The sequence below is a fragment of the Antechinus flavipes genome, chromosome 6, assembly GCF_016432865.1.
Source record: "Antechinus flavipes isolate AdamAnt ecotype Samford, QLD, Australia chromosome 6, AdamAnt_v2, whole genome shotgun sequence".
NCBI classification, from domain to species: domain Eukaryota; kingdom Metazoa; phylum Chordata; class Mammalia; order Dasyuromorphia; family Dasyuridae; genus Antechinus; species Antechinus flavipes.
Genome location: NC_067403.1, coordinates 242489574 through 242498484, shown reverse-complemented (window position 1 = coordinate 242498484; position 8911 = coordinate 242489574). Strand labels below are relative to the sequence as shown.

General features: G+C 33.3%; 1 pseudogene; it reads right to left on the bottom strand.

The window, feature by feature from the left end:
* Positions 1–265: 265 nt before the first annotated feature.
* Positions 266–790, bottom strand: LOC127540987 (olfactory receptor class A-like protein 1; annotated as a pseudogene).
* Between the last annotated feature and the right edge of the window lie 8121 nt (positions 791–8911).

The following is an 8911-nucleotide window of genomic DNA, read 5'->3' as shown; positions in this document are numbered from 1 at the left end:
ATGAACAGTCACACTACTTCTACTGTCAATAATTTTTAAAGTATTCTTTCTTTCTCTCTGTAAGTCTCTGTCTTTGTCTATGTGTCTGTCTGTCTCTGTTTCTGTCTCTATGTGCCTGTGTGTGTGTGTGTGTGTGTGTATGTGTGTGTGTGTGTGTATGACTGTCTGCCTCTCTGTCTCTCTGTTTCTCTGTGTGCGCTTACAAATTCTTAAGCTCTTTTGTCATTGTTTGCTGACATTTCTGTGTATTGAACTTGATGACAATTTATGTTATGTCATGCCAGTCTATAGAAGAGTATCCCAATTTCTTCTTAAAGTGACTAAGGGTCTTTCCTGGGACCAGTCACATATAGAGGCACAAACACATCTATCAGCAAATTGAGTAGCCATATGAAGATAAAGGATGGAACAATGCAACTTGGGTCTTTGATTTTGAATTCTACCTATTTTGGGGCTGTTGGAACTGATGGTGAGGGCCTGGGAGACACTCAGGTGGCAGCTATTGCAAAGTGAAAGTCCTGGGGACACTTTGCAGATAAATGAGGATTTTGCATTCAATGTCACTCAGAAAAATTTTCTGCATACATACTTGGATTACAAATGTAACTCCTCTGAAGAGAATCATCGGAATATGGGAAAGAAACAATTTAATGAAAATCACATTAATAGGTCTTATCCTTTCACTAGTGATTAAGTTAAAGCCATACAAGTAAGGGAGTAAACAATTCCCATCGACTCCAATTATCATAAACATATGTAAAATGCACAGAATATCATTATAAGATTGCATTCTTATTCTCTTGGACAGAAGATATTCAGATCCCACGTGACCTGGGAAGGAAGAGAAAAGTTTCTGTTATAAAATCAGGAATTCAAATCAGATTCTATATATCTCTTACCAATGAGGTGAGCTTTAGTTTTCATTGGTTATTTCAGAAATAAAGAATTTTAGAAAATATTTAAACACAGCATTTTTTTTTTTTTACTTTCTCAAGTATTCTCATTTTGGAGCATTGTCAAATGATTTTATTTGTAGGTACCAATTTTTAAATTCTATTTCATATTTATAGTCTTTGTTGTGTATATGCAAATGTCTGTTTGCATAAATCTGTATGCCTCATTTTTTAGAATGGCATTGATACCTCACAGATTATCCAAATACTGAAAACTGATATGATCAGATTCTTAGAGAAAGAAAACATTATCCAATACGGGCAACAATTGCTTTTATAAGTTAGCTCAAAATAGCTTCAAATGGGAGAGATCCTGTTACCTCCTTAATTCTATGATTCTTATGACTATATTCTGGACAGTAAATCAATTGCCTATATTCTGATTATGAGAAAGTCAAACAGGTGATCTATCATTTTAGTGTTACAGGAAAAGAGGCTTTGAAAAAAAATTAGTGTTGGTAGGGGAGTTAAGAAATTTTAAAATAAGCTTTGGACAAGAGTAATTTGGAAAGAATTTTATGTTTTCTTATGTTTCACACACAGAGACGTGTTCATATGTACATAACTTTTGAAAGATATTGACTAATACTTCTTTACAAATGTTGGTTTCTTCAAAGGTTCACACACAGTTTTTCCCAGTAAGATGTGGAGCATAGAGCTTTGGATTGGGGTGCAAGAGATAAATGGATTGCAATTCTCTTTGCTGCTCCCTAACGCCATGATGAAAAGCATTTCACTTAATTTCTATATGTTGCAGACCTCTATCAGTAACATGAGCATCATACAGTTAGTTATAACTTTTCTAAAAGGATCAAATGATATCATATATATAAAAGATTTGATGTACTTCCCACTTTTCATTTATTTCCATAGGAATACATGTAGAATCATAAAAAAAAATTGAATAAATGAAAACTCAGAAATTTTTTGAGATGAGCATTCACACATTTCTATTTAGACACAATATAATGCTGATTCCCTAGTTCTTTCTGACATTCAACTTGTAGTTAATGCCTGAATATTGCCAGACTTGAACAAATTGGGAAATAAATCCTGAATTACTGAAAATAATAATAATAACGTCTTCTTTGTTGAAATCACAGCAAATATCTTCCAATTATTTCAACATCAAGGTAAATTGTGAAGATCTTTTAATAAAATACATTATAAATATATGCTACATGAAGTTAAATTTATCAAATATATTTGATACGAGAAATATTCAAAGTAGATAGGAGAAATGGTTCAGAGAAATCTGAGATTCAATGAAAAGTTATGGAAAAATAATAACCTATATGCTTGATGGATTTATTTAAAGTATTTAAATGAGATGACTGACTTTGGCAAAAATGATAACAAAGAATTGAACTTGAGATTTCGCAAGGAAAGCAATTACCATGTGAAACACAATAATTGCATGCATTTATAGGCATAGTGATAATATAAAGGAAAAGACTCTGAATCTGGTTATCAAGGACATATCAATTACATATGAAACATTTTTAAAACTAAAATAGCAGTTTATACATCCTGAAACCCAGCCTGTTTCCCTGTCAGAACAGAGGACTATGAAAAGGAATTTCATTAAGGATAGCAGACAATGTAAAGAGGAACACAGTCTGAAAAAGAAGGGACCACTTCAGGCAGGAGCATTGGTGCCTCCAACATAAATTAAAGAGTCTATAAGAATACATAGGAAAACAATAAACTTTAGCCATATTGATCAGCAGCCCACATAGAAACAACAAGAAATATATGCATCTATATAGGTGAGCAGACAAATATATTTCAATGTTATGCAAATCCAACTATAGCAGAGTGAGAAAAGTTTGGAAGGAAAGAAGGCAGTAAAGACTAAATGAAGGAAAGAAGGAAATTAGAAGGGAAGGAAGCATTTAGAAAGCACGAGTGATGTGTGAGGCAATTAGCTAAGTCACAAAATCCTAAGAATTGTATTCAACTGTTATTCCTATTATATAATTATATATAATATATGCACATATAGATTATACAATACCTATTATATAATATATAATTATACATTATACAATGTATAATATACAATTATATGATTATACAATTACATAAAAGGGAGATGAGAATCAATGACTAGGCCAGTGTAAGACAACTATCAGGTGTTTGAAACTGAATCAGTATTCAAGTTTTGTGTCACAGATTTCATATTCTATCACTGGGGAAGGGGGAGAAAAAGAGCCTGGCAGAGAAGTGAAAAGAAAATTGAGGGAAAACTTGGGAGAGACACATATACAGTTTGTAAATTATTGTTGGTATTATTGATATTTTATTAATAATAGTACAATTATAATTTTTAATATAATAAATAATTACTGAAGAAATATATTTTTCATAAGAATTTAAAATTATTTAACCTAAGCTTATACCCAATCAATGAATTAGAAAGAAGTTATAATTACAATTAGAATAAGCAATACCAAATGCTATTCCACTTCTCTGTCATGCAGGATACAGTCCTTATTTCTGTCAGACAATTATCTGTCCCCCCCACAAATCCTATTCTACTAATATGAGAGACCTTCCCACTCTATTATGATTCATGGCTGTGGAAGACACTTGAGGCACTAAGACAGAGAGCTAACTGGATTTTTCCGGTTAGTAAAAAGTAAATTTTAAAATGCAGGAAGACACTAAACTTTAGATTAACCATCAGTATTACACTGGCAGAAGTTAGATTCTCAGAAGAAAACGCCAGAAAACAGCTATGAAGTGGACAATGCATTTCTCAATTAAACAAAATGTAACACCATAATGTAGACAATCATAGCACATAGTAACTTCAGAGATTCTTAAATATTTATTGGTTTTCAATGTATCGATTTTTTATCTGAATATAAACTGAAGCAATGGTTTTCCTAAAGACATAACAGAAATTTGGCTGTAACAAAAGAATGAAATATAAAGAGATAATCTGATGCACATGGATTGTAGAAAAAACACTGCTTTCATCTAGACCACCAGACCAAAAATTAAATATATCTAGATCAATCCTTGGCCAGGAGAAAGGATAATAATTATAAGTTATTGCTGATATTGCTATAATAATTTTACTGCTATTTGAATTATCATAAAATTATGTCAAATAATTAATTATCATTGAAGAAATGTATATTTCCTAATAAATTGGTGGAATTAAATATGAGCTCATGGCCAAAAAATTAATTTCAAAATTGTTATCATCATCATGTGAAGAAGAAAATATAAAACTATATTGGACTTCTTTGCATTGCAGGATACCTTCCCTGTTTCTGTCAGATAAATTTCTGTGCCCCCAAAGGCCATTGCTTCTAATTTGAATGTCCTTGCCACTTTACCATGATTCATGGGCATGGAGTGCACCTGAGGCAATGAGGCAGAGAAATAACTGCTTTTTTCCAGTTAGTAAAAAATAAATTTTAAAATATACGAAGTCAGGGCAGCTAGAAGGCTTATTGGATATAGAAGTGGCCCTGAAGTCAGGAGGACTTGAGTTCAAATCCAGCCTCAGACATTTAATAGTTACTAGCTTTGTGACTGTGGGCAAGTCATTTAACCCCACTTGCCTCAATAAAAAGTAAAATGTAGGAAGTCATTGATTCTAAATTAACCATGATTACTAGAGAGACAGAAGTTAGATTCTTATAAAAGAATAAAGAAAAAGGAAAGACAGGAAGAAAGGAGGAAAAACCACATTGAGAGTACATTATAGTTAATCAATCAGTGAAAGCTACATTGAAATCAAAACAGGCACAAAAGACAACTAAGGAGCTGAAGAGGGCAGGAGAAGGAGCTAAATAGCAGGCAGAGAGTCGAGGCACTGAAGTGCAGCCCCAATAACTTCCTTTGATTGTGAAAATATCACTCAGTTCCCTTGGTCTCAGTTACCTCACCAGGCAAAATGGGTGATTTTGGTCAACTTCTCTGACTTCCTTTATGCTCTATAATGCTCTGGCACAGAGAAAGAGATGTAACTTTGAAACTTTTGCTTGAACAATCCCAATAGAACTTCCCAGCCTGGAATCCATATAATTTTCAGTTCTGCCGCCTGTGTGAGGGAAGAAAGGATAGAGGTCACAGGGGAGGGTACTGAAGCCACTATGTGCAGCAGCCAGGGGTCTAAGCCTAGAATGCTCTGCCAAAGCACCTTCAGATGGACTCTGAACTTGCACAGTCACAGTGACTTTTCTCATACATTCAGCCTGAATCAGAGATTAGAGCTTCTCCTTCTGCTGGGCTGAGTTCAGACTCAAAATTTCTAACTCATTTCCTGATAAAATGAGAAAGGGAACAATCAGGATGTTGTTCTGCCAGCATCTGAATCATAAGCTGCTGAGCACTGCTTCTCCATCCACTCCCTTTAGCCTGATTGGAACTACTTAAGGGGGAGATAAAAGCAGAGGTGCCCCAAGAGTGCTGAAGAAAAGCTAATATATCGCTTCTATAATCTGAAAAGGGAATAATCCCTACTGTAGCTGCATCTGCAAGGTCTCTTCTGCATCCTAAACACTGTAAAATCAACTTTTTTCCCCTAGATGAGATTTCTAGGAATCTGATCTCTGGGACAAAGATGTAAAGTTACTCACCAGTCTGATCCGTGCTGCCAAAGAAGTGGCTACAGCTGTGAGTGTGTGTCAGTGTGTATCAGTGTGTGTGTGCTTGTGTGTGCTCTGTGGGGATGGTCAGGCCTTGAGTTATAAGCACAGACTTTCTGATCTCATCTCCCCCAAGAACCACAATTACTCTGTCACTTCAAAAGCAAAAGTTGGGAGAAGGATCTGCCATGTTATGACATCCCTTCATCTTAAATAAAAATCCCCAGCAGTTATTAAAAATGACTAATTAGAATCTCTAAAGGAGCAACACTTTACATTGTGGGGAGAAAGTTTTTTTTTTCTCCTTAATAATATGAAAGGAAGAAATACAGAGAGTGATTTCAGTGCATTGGTATACCAGGAAACAATTTCCTGAAAACTAGAGATCTACCAGGAACGACAACAACAACTCATCAATTCTATTCTTTCTGAAAATAATTATAATTAATTGAACACTTTATTGTAGAGGCAAATATTTTAATAGTCAAAGTAACCATGTGAATATAGTACTACTATGATTTATTGATCGAATATGATGGTGATATATCATTAGGAGTTTGTTTAAAAGAAAAACATCTAGGTAACACATTGAAAGCAGAGTCATTTAAAGTGTATGTATTCCTGTGTGAGTATTTTTTGGTTTGTTATGTTTTGAATATTCGGAAACATGCTTATAGACATGAGTTTGTTTTTGAAATATAAGGATAAATCAAAGTTTAAACTAGTTTAGGAGAATTATTTTATATAACCTGTACTCTTTATTAGTCTACCTGAACTATAGTAAGAAAAACATGACTGAAAGAACTTACATGACATGATCCAGGATCTGGAGAATAAAATGAATAATACTTTCTACTTGAAATCGGGTTTCTTCAATTATATAAAGTCCGCTATTCCCTCTATCACCTGGTTGTCTGATGATTGAATGAAATTTTCCCAATTCTCTTGTGAATTCCTCCTATCTTTGCTTTGCCTGGTTTTGATTGATAGAAAAGTCTGTCTTGATAATGAAACTCTATTTATTTCTCCTATAGAAAACTTCAAGCTTCCATCTCTATGATAATGTTTATTCATTAAGTCAAAGTTGAAATAAAGTTTAACTTTAATTCTGAGCAAGAGGACTCATGAAGGAATGGTACCCAATGGGTCATGGTGACAGCAGGATGGGGAAAAAAGGGTCTGGCATTAACAGAGCAAGTCCTGTTTGATTGAAATAGATACTTTCACTGGAAATACTAGCATCACTAGCATTACTGCACTTCAGATACAGAAGAATATATGTCAGAAATAGTGGTAGGAAAAGGATCTGTCTCCAGGATACTATAACTTGGCCACAAAGGTAAGGGATAGGTGTACAATCAAATCGATGGCCTATGCTATCTTGTCCAATAGTAATTCAAAGACCATAAAACATGACAGACATTCCAACACTAAGGTTCAAAATTCGGGCACATGGTTCTGTTATGGCACATGTTTAATTAGCTTTATTAGTAGTAATTTAACCTTCCTTGGAGCAGCTTAGATTTCATTGGCATAACATGTGAGTTATCATTAAGGAAGATGGACATATTAAAAAAATGCATGTTAACATTCCCAAACAAAGAAAAAAAGCAAAAAGAACACTTCATCTGTTGTTAATAATAGCTAAATAGTGACTTTTATGATGCAATCTTTTGAAATTAAAGCTTCTATTATCTAGAGATAAAAAATGATGCTCATAATATTTTTCAAGCTTTTGGTTAAGAAAAACTGGATGGCACATTTAGTGAGTAGTAAGAATACATATATTATGTGTTTTTCTGAATGTATTTTTTAATTTTTATGTTGTTTTTAAATTTAGAAACATGCCAATAGTATGTAATAAATGAATGAAGATCTGTTGGGGATTAAATCGATATAGGCTATTTATGATACTTATCCTACACTCTATACAAATCTCTATATTCTGTAGAGAGAGAAAGATTAACAAAAGAATTTTAATGCCTTTATCTAGGGTTTAGAGATAATAAAGGCTGAATTAATAGTTTGCTCTTGTTTATTTTTCCATTGAGGTTGTTTAGGAATGCTTCTTGCATTAATCTGAATTCTATAATTTTCATTGATATTATTCTTGCAAATATTTTCAAGTTATTGAATTCTTCTGAGATTTGTGTTGAGTTTTCTTGTCACCATAACGCATTTTTATTGAGATTATATTATGATGGTTTGCTACTTTTTCTTACTTATATATTTCACCAAATTTTTGAATTTCACCGAAAATTTGACTTTCATCACCTTTTGGTAGAGGGAGGAGCAAAGATAGGAGGAATTCACAAGAGAATTGGGGAAATTTTGTTCAATCATCAGACAACCAGGTGATAGAAGGAATAGAGGACTTTAATTCAAGAAACCTGTACAAAAATATCAAAATTCCCTTTTCATTGTTTTCAAAGTTTTAGGCTTTATTGTGAAAATTATTGTTATTTTTTTGTTTCCCTGTGGTTTTCATAACTAGCTCTTGCAGTCTGCAAGTTTTCTGTGATTCTAAGATTGTCTAATGTAGAGAAAGGCATGGTCACTATTCTCTTTATATGACTTCTACTTATTTTGGAAGAGACTCTGTCCTCTCTAAGGAATACAGGCAATTGTGCTTCTCTCTTGCTCTGAAACTTCACCAGGAACTAGGAACACTTCTCCCTCTTTACTCCAAAGTTAAACCTGAGCCCTTGTCTCTATGTGACTCTAATTGCTTCTCTCCATCCAAAAACTAGAACTCAGAATTGGGCATTGGGCAAAAGAACAGTAACACATATTTCTGCTTCTGACAGAAGTTATCTTTGGCTGGAAAAGGCTCTATTAAAGAATGGCTCTACTAAAACACTTTTGGCACCAGAATAAAATTTGATGCATTATTTTAAAGTTATTTCTGAGGAATGATGAGCAGAGGATGCTCAAATGCAGTTTTTACTCTGATTTCTTGGATCTGCCATCTTTTTAATTTTAAAAATTTATTATTCAACCCAATTTTTTCTGCTTCTACATTTTATGAATGCTTAATTTTATATTACATTTCTCTGATCCTTTATGTTTTTTGAAAATCCATTATTGTGTGCTCACCTCTTACCTGCCTCAGTCTCAATCATTACTTCTATGAAAGCTGATTTCTGAAATCATTCTCATACTGTCTTCTTTTACAAGATGGGCTTCATATTTATACTATCTGTAACTTTCTAGGAATTATGCATCACTTCATAAAATATCAAAACTCCCTTTTCATTGTGATTGCTTTACTTTTTCTGATACAATTTTAGTATGAATTCATTCTTTTTTGTTCTTTTATACTTTTTTTCCTAATTTCCTTTTCTGATTTTT